This window comes from Haliotis rubra, unplaced genomic scaffold (assembly GCF_003918875.1).
Source record: "Haliotis rubra isolate DU_JTF1 unplaced genomic scaffold, ASM391887v1 Scf518, whole genome shotgun sequence".
In the NCBI taxonomy this organism is placed as follows: domain Eukaryota; kingdom Metazoa; phylum Mollusca; class Gastropoda; order Lepetellida; family Haliotidae; genus Haliotis; species Haliotis rubra.
In genome coordinates this window covers 766,089-782,693 of record NW_025767211.1, presented here as the reverse complement: position 1 = coordinate 782,693, position 16,605 = coordinate 766,089, and the positions used below count along the sequence as shown (strand labels likewise).

Below are 16,605 nucleotides of genomic sequence, written 5' to 3'. Positions count from 1 at the left end.
GAAAAGCCAACAACATTGTAAAATGTGTGTCGGCGTGATATGTACATGCACGGGTATTTGCTTGCTGAAGTACGGGCAATAAAGATGCGTCAACACACAGGTTGTGGTAAGCGATGTGCAAGATGCGGTAAATCATCAAAAGAGTTTACAACTTTTTTCAAGCGCCAGGCAAAGTGAAAAAAACCCTCTTTTTCAATTGAGGTGTTTCTCAAAAGACATAATGCCACCAAGATCTGCAAAGAACATAGCAAGAGTTATCTCCCATGACACTATTTCAGGGCAGCGATGACAATGGCAGTTGAAATCGGGGACCGATCTCTAAACATGCAAAGAAAGATCGCGGCAGTGAATTCAATAGAAAGGTTGTGAGGGTGATCGTATTATTAGGTTCATCGATCAGTGAGTCCATGTCAAGAAACGCAAACTGAAGAAAATATTGTTCCGAAGACCATGACATCAATGTATCAAAGGCTTATACCATATACAAGCTGTTGCACAAATTTGGATCTTGATACAAGGAAGTTGAACAACCGGCATTTAAAGACTTCAATGATCTACTTGCTTAAAAATGGTTGTGATGATTATACAGTCCTTTAGATTTGCTTGCAGGCATAACAAGCGTAAACAAGATGCGTGCAGTAACCATGTTGTTTGCTGTTCCATCACATTATCATTTACTCCCTTGTATAACTACTTTATTTTCCTTATCTTTATAAGATGGCTTCTTAGAAGAAGCAATGATTCTGATAAAATTATGGAAATTTAAACCTTTAGATGGAGTCATAAGATATAAAGAGCCAGGAGGTGGAAATAAGCAAAATTGCCGATGCCGAGTCCAGTGTTTTTGTCTGTCGGACAAAAGCATATTCTATTTAATATATCACACTGTACCACGGTGTCAGTTGACTTTCAATGTTAATTATGTTGTTTATTTTAAAAATCAACAAGAAAATCGACCGAAGTTTAATTGGAAGAATTATCAGGACAAGTGATTTTGTTGTGCCACTGTACCACGAGATAACTGAAATTTTTTTAGAGTTACATTTCCAGCCCTGAGAGGGTATTAACTTCCAAAAAACATTTTGAAGGCATTTTTGGTTAAAGGTATTATGAAAAACAGGGTGTCAAAAGTTCAGTTGACGGACTATGGCGCTGACTTTGTTCTGACGACTTAAAACTGTCAAACAATTGGCTTGTCGTCACATAGAAATGATGAGGCACATGATAAGCAGACATCAGTTTTCCGAGCGGTTGAGTATACAGGGAGAAAGAATTGGTCCAAGAACCGATCTGCTAGAGACTCACGGGTTAGGGGTGTGACTGGATGATGAAGATGTTCGATGTGAATGGACTGGGTTCTGTGTGTCTGAAAGGTAGGATCTTAGCCAGTCAAGAACTGTATTAGTCAAACTAAATTCTTTCAGCAAATGCTCAAGAAGAATTTTCGTAGTTGAGTATTATTCAAAAACGCCGGGCATGAAATCAGGAGGACAAACAAGAATTTACCATGGTGGAGCTACCAGATCTGACAGAGTTCAAGGGGCATGAATTTAGAGCGGTTTCTGTGCTGTGGAAGGAGCCTGCCTGTAAGGCAGATTGGTAACAATCAGTCCAAGTTATGCTGAAAGATGATCCGAGAGTTGTTCGGTACGACTACTTTCCAGAACTTTAGACATGAACATCAGAATTTGAAGAGACAGGGCGATAGTTTTAATTTTGAGTCAAAGCGTGGTTTCTTGATGAGTGGTTTGGCTTCGGCTTAAAGGAATGATGGTACTGGCTTAATGATAATTTAGGTTACGATAATCTTTGGTAATGATTGGCAAGAATGACATTCAGTATTTCAAAGGAATTTTTACGCCGGGATAGGATCAAGCTCACATGAAGTTGGTTTTGGCAACGTACTGTGACCTCAGATTCTGGTACTGGATGGAATGAACTGAGCTGGGTACCAATGGGCTCCCGGTATACAACGTCATCACAAGAAGAATCACCTCGTAGTTTGTGATCTTCTCATTGAAGAAGGTGTTGAAATCCTCTGCCAATGTCTTTTTCTCCCTCGCCATGAGGAAGTAAGACTTCCTTAGACTTTTCAAGGATCTTATTGTGGAAGGCATTTTGTTTGGCTGTATGAGTGCGGTATCTACTTCTTTCTTCATGGTTTCACTAATGACTTTTTACTGTCTGCAGACTTGTGTATCTCTTGTTTTAGTGGTGAATGGCTGCGGTTCCTATCTTCTGTATTGACCCTTTGTCATGACTTGGTCACCATTATTTGGGACCTACAAGTACTTGCTACACTTGAATTTTCTAAATTTTTTCTAAATCACTGTTCTAGCTTAGTAGCTATTGCCATTTCTCTTTTTAGGTACATCCTCTCTTCTTCCATTTTAAGTTTCATCTTGGAGATTTCTAAATCCTGCAATTTCAACCAAGCCTCTATTTTGGCTTGAGACTTCAAACTTTGCTCTCTAATGTAAGCTTGGCTGTCACTGAAGTAACCTGTGATAAACAAGTTTTTTATCTGACTTTGTCATAGGTTACACTATCATTAAGGTCAATTCTTCTTGTATTGTTGACCAGTTTTCTAGCTCCGTTCTCAATAAAACTGTCAGCAGGCTTTTAAAATCCAACTTATTTCTTTTGCTATCAGTTTTATCATTGCTCTCTTGTGCTCTTGTTCATTTGCACTAGCCTGAAATATTCCTCTTCATCACAAAATAATTCCTCAAGCTGAAGAAAGTTGCGTATTCAGTTCTGGCGACTTCATAATCTGCCATATACCCTCACGGTATAAGTTCATTCACACACTTCAAATTGTTCATAACTTTCATAAAGTCAGTTTCAAGTAATCATATTTCACCTTCTTTTGATATTCTAAACCTGTGTCAGTAAATTTTTTGCCAGCGTTTTGGTCTAGCTACTTTCAAAGATGAAAGCTCATGTTGAGTTATGGCTTGTTTCGCATTCAAAATTTGCTCCTCTTCTAGTATTCAATTCAAAGTCATAATCATATTAATGTCAATGAAATGTAGTTTCCCAAATCCTTTGCTCCTCTAATGGTGAGTCTATACTCAATTCAAATTCAATTCAACTTAAAAAGTCAAATGTCGTAAAAGCCTTCTTCAACAAAAATGCCAATACCTTCAATACAGTTGACTTGACTTTTTATTCTTCATCAGTGTGAATGATTGACATTAGCGCATAGCGATGATGCGAAAAGGTCCTCAAATCCTTAAACATATAGAGCCAACACTCCAAATCCAAGTCCACAGCTAACACCATTACGCAGGTCCTCCTGACCATGCTCACATCTGAAGATCCTGTCTCAACTCCTAGAATTACTTCCCTTGGCCCTGGCTGAAACCAACTGTCCCAAAATGGCAAAGATAATGAATTTGGTTTAAGCACAAAAATTAAAGTTTTGACACATAAAAATAGATTCCAACTCATAATTTTGGCCATAACGTACCAGCTAAATTGCATCATTACCCAAATGGAAGCAATTACACATGATAAAAACCAAAAATGGTCAAAATTTAAATGGAAACCTTTTGCATGAAATTCCCACAAAATTAAATAAATACTTCTGGGAGAGTTGAAGTTTGATATTAAAACCTTAAACCGTGAAGCTTCCGACAAGATTTGCTGAATAAGCGATAAAATGTGTAAAAGAAAACCTTTCTGTATATACAAAGCAATATATAAAATAAAATGAAAAGAAACTTCTTTCAGATTTTTAAGTTCGTGTCATTCCATCAAGGATATCTTAGGTCTTGAAATGGTGATATACAAGCATTAATAATTAAGGAGTTTCACCCACATTTACTGAAGACCAGGGAGAGATAACGTCTTCAGTCATTTTCTAGCTTAGCATGCACAGCTTATGCACTGGTCGAGAACGTATTAAGCCTGACCCGAGGTTTCCCGCTTCGAACAACACGAACAAGCCCTTTCCTATCAGACACTTTAACATCTAGGACCCGGACCTTAGCCAGGAGTTCCTTAGATGCAATTATCAACTATATTTCTTTGCATCTCCGACTTGTACATTTCTTTTCCAGAAAACACCACTTCTGTCTCTGATTTAACAGTACTATATACTCTTTCTGCCACCTTTTCCAAAATATGTCTGAAAGGTACTTGATTTACTTCCAGCGACGTTTCCCATAACTGTCATCTTTGATAAAGATACCAGATTGGAAAGCTTTCACCAGGTCTAAGCAGCAGGAGGTGATTTGGAGTTAAAGGGATGGGAGGTCACTGGGATCTGATGATGAATTCTGTAACTGGAAGATTGTTGAGAACTTTAGCCGATCTCACAAAACAAGGAGTTTGTAGCCCTTCATCATCCAAATGAAGATGGTTGCTCTTGCATGAGAGAATAAAGAATCTTTTCTTACTGATCTATTGAGCCTCTCCCAAATTCCGCCGAAATGCTTGAACCACTTCAGGTGGGTTGAGGAAGGCGCCATTCAATGTGCTTTTTGTTGGAGTTCTTTGGCGATTTTATTGTCAATTCCAATTCTGAATTTCCAGTTTTAATTCCTTCTGAAAGGAGCCTTCAAGTTGGTTCCATTGTCTAGTAAATGGCGGGTTTCACATGGCCTTGTCGCAGTAAAGTAGAATAGCATTGCTATACATGAATCACAATGAGGCTGTCGCCACTGCCAAGTGGACGAAGCCCTTATGGCTAAACAGGTGAAAACTACACTATAACGTTTGACCTGCGCAGGACTCTCCACGTTTCACTAATATTATTGATCGAAGAAATCCATTCCTAATGTTGGTAAATGGCGGTTCATCAGTTGACAATCTTACTTTCTGCGGCAAAGTCACCCATCTTCTGTCCCAAGAGTTTGAGGCCTGATATTTCCTGCATGTTACGTATTTAGACAGGACAGTTTTGATTACATTTCCTGCTCCTACACGGTCCCGAACTTTTAGCGAAGTTCAGACAGCGTTGTGTTTTTCCCTAAATCATCAACCCTCTTGTGAACATCTCTCACCCAGTGAGGAAGCTTCGAGTGATAGGAGAGTTCTTTGGCAGTATGATAGGATGTTTAGCATCATAAGAAAGAGAAGTTCTGCTTTGTCAAATTCACGACCTCCAACTTCGAAGTATGCCTCTTGAAAGAATGGGATCAAACTGCGCTGAGGGATGAATAGTGCTTAATTTGTCTGGAATTCCGTTTCTGCTGCCAGATCCACATATTTCAGCTGAATAATGTTTTTGACTGCACATAATTGTACAATGGACTCTTCTGCTTCATCTATCATCTTGTTTGACAGTTCTTTACATAGCTCTTGTTTTAATCTTCATTTTTTGTGACTGTTTCATCTTTCTTTTTTTTCTTGTTCTTTTCTTGGGAAATCTGTAGCTGTTTTTTTTTATCTTCACTTTCAAATTAGCATAAGTTCTTCTTTCACCCGCAAGAATCCATGCAACAGATCTCTTTAAGTTCATCCAGTCTGAAAAATGGAGGAATAGTTTGTCTATCACATCCTGCGTTTCGGTCATTGTGCTATTGACGCAGCACTGAACTTCTGGATCATCACTCCCAATTTTCAAGTCCTCTTGATCTTGGTTTCCAGTTTTTAGATTAGAGTCTGTAGAATTTCTGGTCCATTCCACCAAATACTTGAGTTTATCAATCTCTTCTTCATCTTGATACCTCTTGGCGCCATGTCTGCTGGGTTAGAGCTTTGAGTCTATGTAGTTCCACTGTTCAACATCTGTAGCTTCTCTGATCAGCCCCAACCTGTTTGCAACAAAAAGTGTGAAATCTGGTAGTTTCATTACTTATGTACCATTATAGCGGACATGCTGTCGGTCAAAGTAGACATGTTGCAGTGGATATTCAAGTTCTCTTGTCAGCGCTTTGTAAGTCCGTACAGATAGAACTGCAGCTGTGAGCTCGAGTCGTGGAATTGTGATCTTTTTCAGGGAACCACTCTTGACTTTCTCCAAGAACTAAGAGCAATGGATTTCATCTTGACTGTTTGTGATGCCGATATAGGCAGCGACACGTAGCCTGCATCACTGGTATCCAGAAAACGTGTAGATCTGAAAGCCAACTTCTCCAAAATCAGGTGGTTTGTAACATCTTGAGTTTTAAGTTCACTTACTAACTTTAGATCTTCAATCAAGCTTGCCTCCACCTTTTCATTTTGTCACCAATGTTAGTCGCGTCCCAGTTGATATTCAATCTGCATAGGTTTTTTTGCAGCAGTATTCTTGAAGTTAAATGAAATGGTGCTTTAACAATCCAAGAGGGGGTGAAGACAGAGCTTGCTACAGACAGAATACCTCTTTTGTTTCTGGCTTAGGGTTTGATATTCGCATCGGAATCTACGATTTCATCTTCTTAGAGCAGATTCAATGAACACCAAGTGCTGCCGTTCAGATGGAAGTTGAAGTCTTTGTCAAAGTTTAGGTCCATGGCACCTTTGCTTGCACGCTCTTTGATGGGTACTGAGGTTCGCTGACACTATGAAACATTTACTAATCCACTTGTTCAGAATGAAAGCCTCCATTAGAACATAGTCGAGTTACTTCTTGGATAAGTGCTTTTGCCTTCTCATCTGTTGGCGTTGACTTTAGAAATCGCGTCCACATGGAAAGTTTTCTGTATCAGGTCTGTGACTTCTTCTGGAAAGGAAGGTTCATTGTCAACAGCAGTTTGTCTGAGAGCTATGTTCGCGCACCAGGTCGGTGAGAAATGGCTCCAAACAAGAACGATCATCGCGATGGAGTCAAGGGATCTTTACGACAAGTCGCCACCAGGCCACCAGGAAATCTTGATCATCTTTAGGACCCTTCACCTGGTAATACATTGCCTCTATATCCCCATTATAAGCGCTCTTTCTTTTCACCAAACCTCAACAACGGTATACCAAGCAGACTGTTGGTTAGGTCGAGAAGGTCTTTGTAATAGCTGGTTGTTCAGAGAGATGCCCTGGTGTAATCTTGAAGGTTAATCAAAATACTACTTTCGGATCTTTTGCTTCTGGCGATGGTAGGCGAAAAGCCATGGTGTGGAATATTACCATTCTCGTCCAAACGTCACCTCTGTAAAACTCATTTAACTTCAGCACCTGTTCCACATAACCCTTGTTAGATAATTTTTTGGTCATGAAATTTGTGTGAATTCGGATGAAGTCTGCATCCTTCTTCATCTTTACTCTTTAGATTTCAAAGGCGTTGTAGTGCTTGACTTAAGTTGTTTGGTAACTTGGCGTTGTCACTTCTAAAAGGTAATCCAATGGAGTGTAATGTCAGCTTTGAAATCTAATGACTGTATCACCTTGTTGAGGAACATCAAATCTTCCACCAATAGAGATGTTTTCTCTTCTATCATCTATATCCAGTTCGAGGAAATCATAATTCATCAAGTCTTTCAACATCTTGTTTGATGCTTTTCATTTCTTCTTCTTCTGTTGTAGCTACTTCATTATTCTGTTGGCATATTGCATTTGTTGTGGAAATCAGTCAGTCTGAATCTCGAAGAAAGGTTCCCATACTACCCAGCAAGGATTGTCTTTTGTTGCGTGTGGTGCATTGATTGGTCCTGTTCTTGCTTCTTGAAGATTGTTGTAGGCGCTTGAGTACGTTGTTGCCCGATCAATAATTCTATTTCCATTTTTTACTTCTTGCTTAAGTTGATGTCAGATAGGTGTGGCCATTTTGAAACATCATCTTGTTGTGGAATGTGGTTTCTTGATACAGGTAACTTTTTCTTGGAATAAACCTTAGGTAACTCAATTGTAGATTTCATTACCAGGTCACAGACTGTAAGACCGCTGATTTCATAAATAATTCGACATAATGTGGGGCTTACCCATAGTTTCGAGAGATATCATCTTCTTTCTTCCTTCACAACCTAGCCTTTTTCATCAGTGCCTCTGTGCAAAGCATGCGCCTACTCAGGATCGAGGAATGCATAAGTCTCAATGTACTTAGGCTTCAAACTGTCCTTGTATCTCACCTTGACTGGGATAATAGCCATGAGTGCTGTACTTTACCAGCCCACTGTGTCTAAATCTTCCTGTGTGTGAAGATGTCGGTATGGACTCAATGGACTTTGTTGTCTCCGACCTGCCTTGTCACAACCTTGTCCTGCCTGTCAACCTTTTTCATCTATCTTGTCCTTGTGAAGAATGCTTAGGTGTTGACCCTTACTGCTCTTACATTGTGCAGCTTCCTTCTGGGGGGGCAAGACTTACTGACTTGTGTCCATGCCTCAAGCACCTGAAGCAAAGACCCTTTGTTCCTCAGTATGTTGATCTTGGCGATATGTTTGTAGAGATCTCCACTGTTCACACCTTTCAACACCATGTTGGTTTGACTGGCAGGTTTACACGGTGCAAGATAAGCTTATTACTCTTGTCAGAGACTAACTTTTCACTCTGACTGTACTGCTTGGTGGGAAGATCAGTAGCAAATGAGATTTGCTTGTCTTTATATACTAGATTCTTATTGCTGTGGCAATTTGTGTTCAATCCTTAGTGCCAACTTGCCATAGATTGGGTCGTTTGCTTTTCTGGCTTCCAGCTTGACAAAGTCTACATGGTGATGAAATCTTATCAGCTGTTTTCACTTCTTCGTCTCTCCACATAGCCTCTCCACTTGTCATGATAGTAGTAAAGGCAGCTTCATGACTAGCCTTTGATATTATCGGGTATTCTAACACCTTCATTAGCTTCAATGCTTTCTACTGCGTTCATGCATTCTGTGAGGAAAATTGAAAATTCGTCAAAGCTTTTACGCTGTCATTCTTGATGGGGTTCCAGGCTAGAGCCTTCTTGATGAGCAGCTGATGCAATTGTTTCTGTATAAGCCATGGCGACTTTCTAGTTCTCTCATCATAGCTTTATAGCCTCTTAGTGAGTCCAAGTAGCTAAAGCTAGATACAATTTTACATGAGCTTCCCCAGTTGTAAACTGTTCTAAGAAGTTCATAGTTTCATCTGTATCTTCTGCATAAGCAATTACCTTTCTTGAATTGATGAATAAATTTGTTGTACTACTCAACGGATTACAGCTGAACTTGATGATTTCTGGAACTGGTTTCACGGAGCTGATTAGTGACAGCTTGAGATTGCTTCCTCAGGATTCACAGAGTGCTGTTTTGGGGTTGGTCTACTAGGTGTTTGTGTGTCTCGCTGTGACAAATTGCTGTGGTTGACGCATTTCATGTGGATGTGGATTAGTTTCATAGTTAAACTCTTCCCACTCTGACTTTATCCTCCTGTTTAGGTTGAGAGTGTCTCTCATGTAACCTCCTTGAAAACATGGCTGTTCCTCTCTTCATAGAATCTATCTCTTCTATTGTCTCTATAGTGCTTATAATTAACCTCCCTGTGACTTGGGGTCTGTTCAGTGAAGCACTGTTTTCTAAACATGCCTTGTGTTAATCGCAGTCTCTCATCAACTGTTTGTTTACTGTCCTCTTCATGTATGTATGGTCTGGTATCTACTTCTTTCTTCATGGTTTCACTAATGACACTACTGTCTGCAGACTTGTGTATCTCTTGTTTTAGTGGTGAATGGCTACCGGTTCTATCTTCTGTATTGATACCTTTGTCATGACTTGGTCTCATTATTTGGGACCTACAAGAATACTTGCTACACTTGAATTTTCTAAATTTTCTAAATCCTTTGTTCACAGCATGTATGCTTGCCATTTCTCTTTTTTTAGGTACATCCTCTCTTCTTCCATTTTAAGTTTCATCTTGGAGATTTCTAAATCCTGCAATTTCTTCAAAGCCTCTATTTTAACCAAGACTTCAGCTTTTTTGCTCCTCTCTAATGCGAGCAGCTGTCACTGTAAGTAACCTGTGATCAACTAGTTTTATCTGACTTTGTCTGGGACACACTATCATAAGGGGTCCAATTCTTCTTGTATTGTTGACCAGTTTTCTAGCTCAGTTCTCAATAAAACTGTCAACCGAGGCTTTAAGAGCATCAACTCATTTCTTTTGCTATCAGTTTTATCATTATACTCTTGTCTTTCTTGTTCATTTGCTAGCCTGAAATATTCCTTTTCATCACAAAACAATTCCTCAAATACAAGAAGAAAGTTACTGTATTCAGTTCTGACGACTTCATAATCTGCACCCTCTGATATAAAGTTCATTCACACACTTCAAATTGTTCATAACTTTCCTCAAAGTCAGTTTCAAGTTATCATATTTCACCTCCTTTTGATATTCTAAACCTGTGTCAGTAAAATTTTTTTGCTGGCGTTTTGATCTAACACTTTCAAGGTAGCTCATGTTGAGTTATGGCTTGTTTTCCGCATTCAAAATTTATCCTCTTCTAGTATTCAATTCAAGAAAGTCATAATCATATTAATGTCAATGAAATGTAGTTTCAAATCCTTTGCTCCTCTCTAATGAGTCTATACTCAATTCAAATTCAATTCAACTTCAAAGTCAAATGTCATGCACTTCTTCAACAAAAATGCCAATACCTTCAATACAGTTGACTTGACTTTTTATTTTTCATCAGTCCTTGAATGATTGACATTAATATATATGATGATGCAGGTCCTCAAATCCTTAAACATATAGAGCCAACACTCCAAATCCAAGTCCACAACTAACACCATTACATGGAGTCCCTCTGACCATGTGCTCCACATCTCTAGTCCTGTCTCAACTCCTAGAATTACTTCCCTTGGCCCTGGCTGGAAGCTAACTGTCCCAAAATGTAGACCAATTTAGTTTCGCACAAAAATTAAAGTTTTGACATAAAAATAATTCCAACTCATAATTTTGGCCATAACAGATGTAATGGCGTGAAGCATTTCACTGATTTCTTTGGCAACATTGTTACGGGCACATTTGTACAATTGTCTATGGATCTCCAAGCCAGAGATCGCCGTATGCGCTCAGCAAAGTGTCTCTTCCTTTTTGCCTCCACGGACTTGATCGCTGTACCCGCGGTGATGCTTCATGATTATAGCGGATCAGATAACTTCGTTAGCGTCATCAGATGTGTTAGAAAACAGACCTGAATTGCTCAGATCATGAGAGGATATATGCCAATGTCAATTTTCTTCAGGTTGCGAGCTGTGATGAACTCAGTATTTGGAGTGGGTCTTTGGAAATTCAGAAGGAAGGAGATCATGAAATGATCGGATATCTGCGAATCATTGACTTCTAGGTCTGTTACCAGATCATCAGATCCTGAGAGAGACCCAGTCAAGCACATGACCCAAGCAATATGTGGAACAGTTGACATGTTGTTTGAGGCTGTGGGATTCAAGTGCGTTGAGCACTTGCTTAGTTAAGGAATAATGTTTGACATCATTATGGACATTAAAGTCACCCATGATTACACAGGATCCAAGTTTGGGACTTAGTAAGTCACAAGAGTGAATACAAGTCATCGCAGAAGTTTGAGTTAGTGGCGTTATTCACTTTTGATGGTGGGAGCCTATAGAGACACACAATTTTAAAAGATTTTTACCACAAGTGACAGTGACAAGCAAATATTAAAATGAAACAAAGTCAGTATGTAGGTTTGACTTTTCAATAATCAAATCCTTCCTGTAGATCAGTGCATCACCACCTCCTCTCCTGTTTGGTCTAGGTACATTAAACAGTTTGTAGCCTGGTGGGGTAATTTCATGGCATTTGACTCATCACCGGCGACAGCTAGCCAAGTTTCAGTGAGAAAAGAGCAAATCGATGTCATGATCCAACATATAATCGTATATTTCAACTGGTGTTTTTGCAAGATTGGGAATAAAATAGATGAACTTTAATCAAATCAGAAGGTTTTGAATTACCACTTGACTGAATTCCAGGGACATGGATTGAAAGCGGTTCATTGACTTATCCAAATTACTGAACACAGCACTTGTTGATTGATTGTTCTTTGTTTGCGTCGTCCACCTCGGCTACCCCTCGTAGAGGCTGATACCCAGGTGCTTGATTAGTTGATATACATCAGGGTCAATCTTTCTGTCAGCGACCTGAATAACACAGAAAAAAGAACCCTTGAAATCAGATGTTCCAGAAGACCATGACAAAGAGTTGCTGCAAGTTTGGGTGTAGCTGTAAAAAGATTTGGTTCCCCATAGTAAAAGTTCGGTGGAACTTTTCATTCAACATTTGTTCCTGTAATAGTGCATGCCGAACAATTATTTCGTTCACACACACAGAATTTATTCGGGTAAAGAGGAACTTCCACACACATCATAAAGTGTCTAAAAGAGGGTTTTGTTTGTTGGGGTGGTCTTAAAAATTGAAGGGGGAGCGGAAGGGAAAAAGATTTTTCCCTCACGGTATTTGTTCCATATGGAACAAATCATGTGGCTATCAAGAAGCAATTATCATGTGTGAAAGTTACTTAATTTTTTTTATGAAAATACATTGTAGATTCCCAGAATGCGAGACTGATGATTATAAATGAATCTTGTGTTAAAAGAGTTCAGTTATTATGTAACCAAGTTACCTTCATTAATCAGGTTACAGTCAGTAGCCAGGTTACAGTCAACATGTAACCAAGTTACAGTCAGTCAGTAGCCAGGTTACAGTCATTATGTGACCAAGTTACAGTTGGTCAGTAGCCAGGAGTTACAGTCAACATGTTACCAAGTTACAGTTAGTCAGTAGCCAGGTTACAGTCAACATGTTACCAAGTTAGTCAGTAGCCGGGTTACAGTCAAAATGTAACCAATTAACAGTCAGTCAGTAGCCGGATTACAGTCAACATGTAACAAGTTACAGTTAGTCGGTAGCCAGGTTACAGTCACTATGTAACCAAGTTACAGTCGGTCAGTAGCCAGGTTAGTGAACATGTAACCAAGTTACAGTTAGTCAGTAGCCAGATTACAGTCGACATGTAACCAAGTTACAGTCAGTAGCCAGGTTACAGTCGACATGTAACAAAGTTACAGTCAGTAGCCTGGTTACAGTCGACATGTAACCAAGTTACAGTCAGTAGCCAGGTAACGGTCGACATGTAACAAAGCTACAGTCAGTAGCCAGGTTACAGTCGACATGTAACCAAGTGACAGTCAGTAGCCAGGTTACAGTCGATATGTAACCAAGTTACAGTCAGTAGTCAGGTTACAGTCAACATGTAACCTGGTTACAGTCAGCATGTAACCAAGTTACAGTTAGTAGCCATGTTACAGTCAACATGTAACCAGGTGACAGTCAACATGTAACCAAGTTACAGTCAGTAGCCTGGTTACAGTCAGCATCTAACCAAGTTAGTTAGTAGCCAGGTTACAGTCAACATGTAACCAAGTTACAGTCAGTAGCCAGGTTACAGTCGACATGTGTACCAAGTTACAGTCAGTAGCCAGGGTTACAGTCAACATGTAACCAAGTTACAGTCAGTAGCCAGGTAACGATCGATGTAACAGAAGTTACAGTCAGTAGCCAGGTTACAGTCGACATGTAACCAAGTTACAGTCAGTAGCCAGGTTACAGTCGATATGTAACCAAGTTAGTCAGTAGTCAGGTTACAGTCAACATGTAACCAGGTTACAGTCAACATGTAACCTGGTTACAGTCAACATGTAACCAAGTTACAGTTAGTAGCCATGTTACAGTCAACATGTAACCAGGTGACAGTCAACATGTAACCAAGTTACAGTCAGTAGCCTGGTTACAGCCAGCATCTAACCAAGTTAGTTAGTAGCCAGGTTACAGTCAACATGTAACCAACTTACAGTCAGTAGCCTGGTTACAGTCAGCATGTAACCAAGTTACAGTTAGTAGCCAGGTTACAGTCAACATGTAACCAGGTGACAGTCAACATGTAACCAAGTTACAGTAAGTAGCCTGGTTACAGTCAGCATGTAACCAAGTTACAGTTAGTAGCCAGGTTACAGTCAACATGTTACCAAGTTGAAGTTAGTAGACATCCCGGATGTTGACAAATTGGAGGGTCCATTTTGCATTCAATAATGACTGGAATAGGTTAGGCCTACGGTATTTGTTCCTGTTCGATGGAATATTTGCCGTATGTGCGGAATTTTTATTCGTGTCATCCATTCTCAATTTCACGGCATTTATTCCGAACCGGAACATGTAACCTGGTTACAGTCAGCATGTAACCAAGTTACAGTTAGTAGCCATGTTACAGTCAACATGTAACCAGGTGACAGTCAACATGTAACCAAGTTACAGTCAGTAGCCTGGTTACAGTCAGCATCTAACCAAGTTAGTTAGTAGCCAGGTTACAGTCAACATGTAACCAAGTTACAGTCAGTAGCCAGGTTACAGTCGACATGTTACCAAGTTACAGTCAGTAGCCAGGTTACAGTCAACATGTAACCAGGTTACAGTCAACATGTAACCAAGTTACAGTAAGTAGCCTGGTTACAGTCAGCATGCAACCAAGTTACAGTTAGTAGCCAGGTTACAGTCAACATGTAACCAGGTGACAGTCAACATGTAACCAAGTTACAGTCAGTAGCCTGGTTACAGTCAGCATGTAACCAAGTTACAGTTAGTAGCCAGGTTACAGTCAACATGTTACCAAGTTGAAGTTAGTAGACATCCCGGATGTTGACAAATTGGAGGGTCCATTTTGCATTCAATAATGACTGGAATAGGTTAGGCCTACGGTATTTGTTCCTGTTCGATGGAATATTTGCCGTATGTTCGGAATTTTTATTCGTGTCATCCATTCTCAATTTCACGGCATTTATTCCAAACCGGAACATTTACTACTCGGAACTAAATCATGTTTACATAGCAACATGGTGTGTTAGTATCAGAGTTAACCCATGTCAAGTCTCTTTGGCAGTTAACAGACAAAGAGGTTAATTTTCGGAGAGGTTTTTCTTGTGATGGATGAAATTTTGGAAGACTGAAACTAATCAATTATATTTTCAACATGAATTTTATGAACTAAAGAACCAATATACCTCTTACAATGGAAGTTACACAGAAGGGGAGAGGACATCAGCTAAAGCTACTACTAACAATTGTTATGCATCCATACAACTAACTGATAAAATATAACATATGTCATATACACTTTCTCAGTAAAGTACAAATTCTAGTACTTTTGGGTTAAGTCCCATCTGGGATTCGAACCCACACCCTTAGATTCAGGCACCTAATTGCCAGCACACAAAGTCAGCAGCCTAACCCGCTCAGCCACCGAAACTTCCACAAGTACTAGAATCCATACTTTACCAAGAAACCGTAATCTCAAACATAACATATGTTACATTTGACCACTTTCTAAAATGGCATTGAGTAATCATAACTGATAGAAGTTTTTATGCCAGAAGCTCAGGCATAATGTTAACACTGCAATGGAATGAAAATATTTCCCACTTTCTGCAAATCTATCTTGTTCTGCTGTAATCAAACTTGAAAACTGGAACAGCTGTTCTTAGCTGTAAGTTTAAGGTGTGGTCTCAATTTGTCCCTAGTTGAAAAAGATGTCATGTTTTCTTGTTGAGGTTTCTTCAATTCTTTGAATTTCAGGTGTGAACATATCTTCTTAGGGGGGACAGTAATTTTACAGTACTTCACCCTAATCAAGGCCATGACCTCTGACTATCCCTATTGGTAGTCATATCCTACCAATACATGAAATAATACACTTTGTACATTGAAAAATTTGACTTAATTCTTTTGTTTTCAGAAAGCACTTTATAAAATGAGAATAAACTTACTGAGAAGGTCCTTGACTGTTTTAATAAGGGTGAAAAATCAATAGTCAAGTAGGTCATGTTGAGTGCTTCGTTAGTAGCTGCATCAGCCATTAGGTTTTTAATTGCCTGAAGAAAGGCGCGTGAGTCTAAAAAAATCATGAATTCCTTAGATTTAAACTGTTTGATTCATTTTACAGCAGTAGTATTATAATTATGGTTCTATTACAGGGTACCCTATGGGCTTATTTTGGCTTAATTCCTTTCCCAGTGTCCAGTCAAAAATAGTCATTTTCAAGCGGGAGACATCATTCGATGTACCGACTTGCTCGCTAGCCTAGACCCGTTAAACTCGCACTGTGGCTGTCAGCCGTCCTGACAGTGTGGTGGTAGAGCGTTGAACTGACGAGGGAATCCCTAGGCTAAATATAGAACTGGTCTCTCCCGTCTGTGTAAGTTATAAAAATCTGTATAGCACGACGTATTTCTTGACTCCTTTGTTTTTCTAGGCCTCAAAGTGCGAATGGAGTTTCTTTATAAGGGGTCTTAGAAACTCCCCAGCGAGTCGAGGTCTAGACATAATATAAGTGTGGATACCATCGTTAGAAATCCATCGTTTGGTATCCATGGGCGACAGTGACGTCTTGTCGATTCTCAGTCCATATATCCTGTGTCCGTTGCTTCTCAACATGTTCATTTGGTGTTTGAACGTTTTATTCTTGAAGAGAGCCTGTTTGAAGAGGGTGTGCTTGATGTGTTGTTTCACCACGTACTTTTTCACACCCTTAGCCTTTTGGATTTCGTTGTTATCGGCTTTCTTGATGGAATACATTTAGGTCTTAACCCGATGTATTCCGCGATGGGTGTCCCAGCACATTCGTCTTTCATCTTGCCGAGGACCTATTTTTTGTCATGTGTAAGCGCTGCCAAGTCATTATCGAATATTTTACTTGATTGAATGCGGGCTGGCT

The 16,605-nt window shown here is 39.5% G+C and overlaps 1 long non-coding RNA gene across 1 annotated transcript; it reads right to left on the bottom strand.

The window, feature by feature from the left end:
• Window positions 1-906: 906 nt before the first annotated feature.
• On the bottom strand, window positions 907-11,469 carry LOC124292446. Its single transcript, XR_006902455.1, has 3 exons — window positions 11,457-11,469; window positions 7,884-7,888; window positions 907-1,021 (listed from the first exon to the last, which is right to left on the bottom strand). It is a non-coding gene; the product is annotated as an uncharacterized LOC124292446 (long non-coding RNA).
• Between the last annotated feature and the right edge of the window lie 5,136 nt (window positions 11,470-16,605).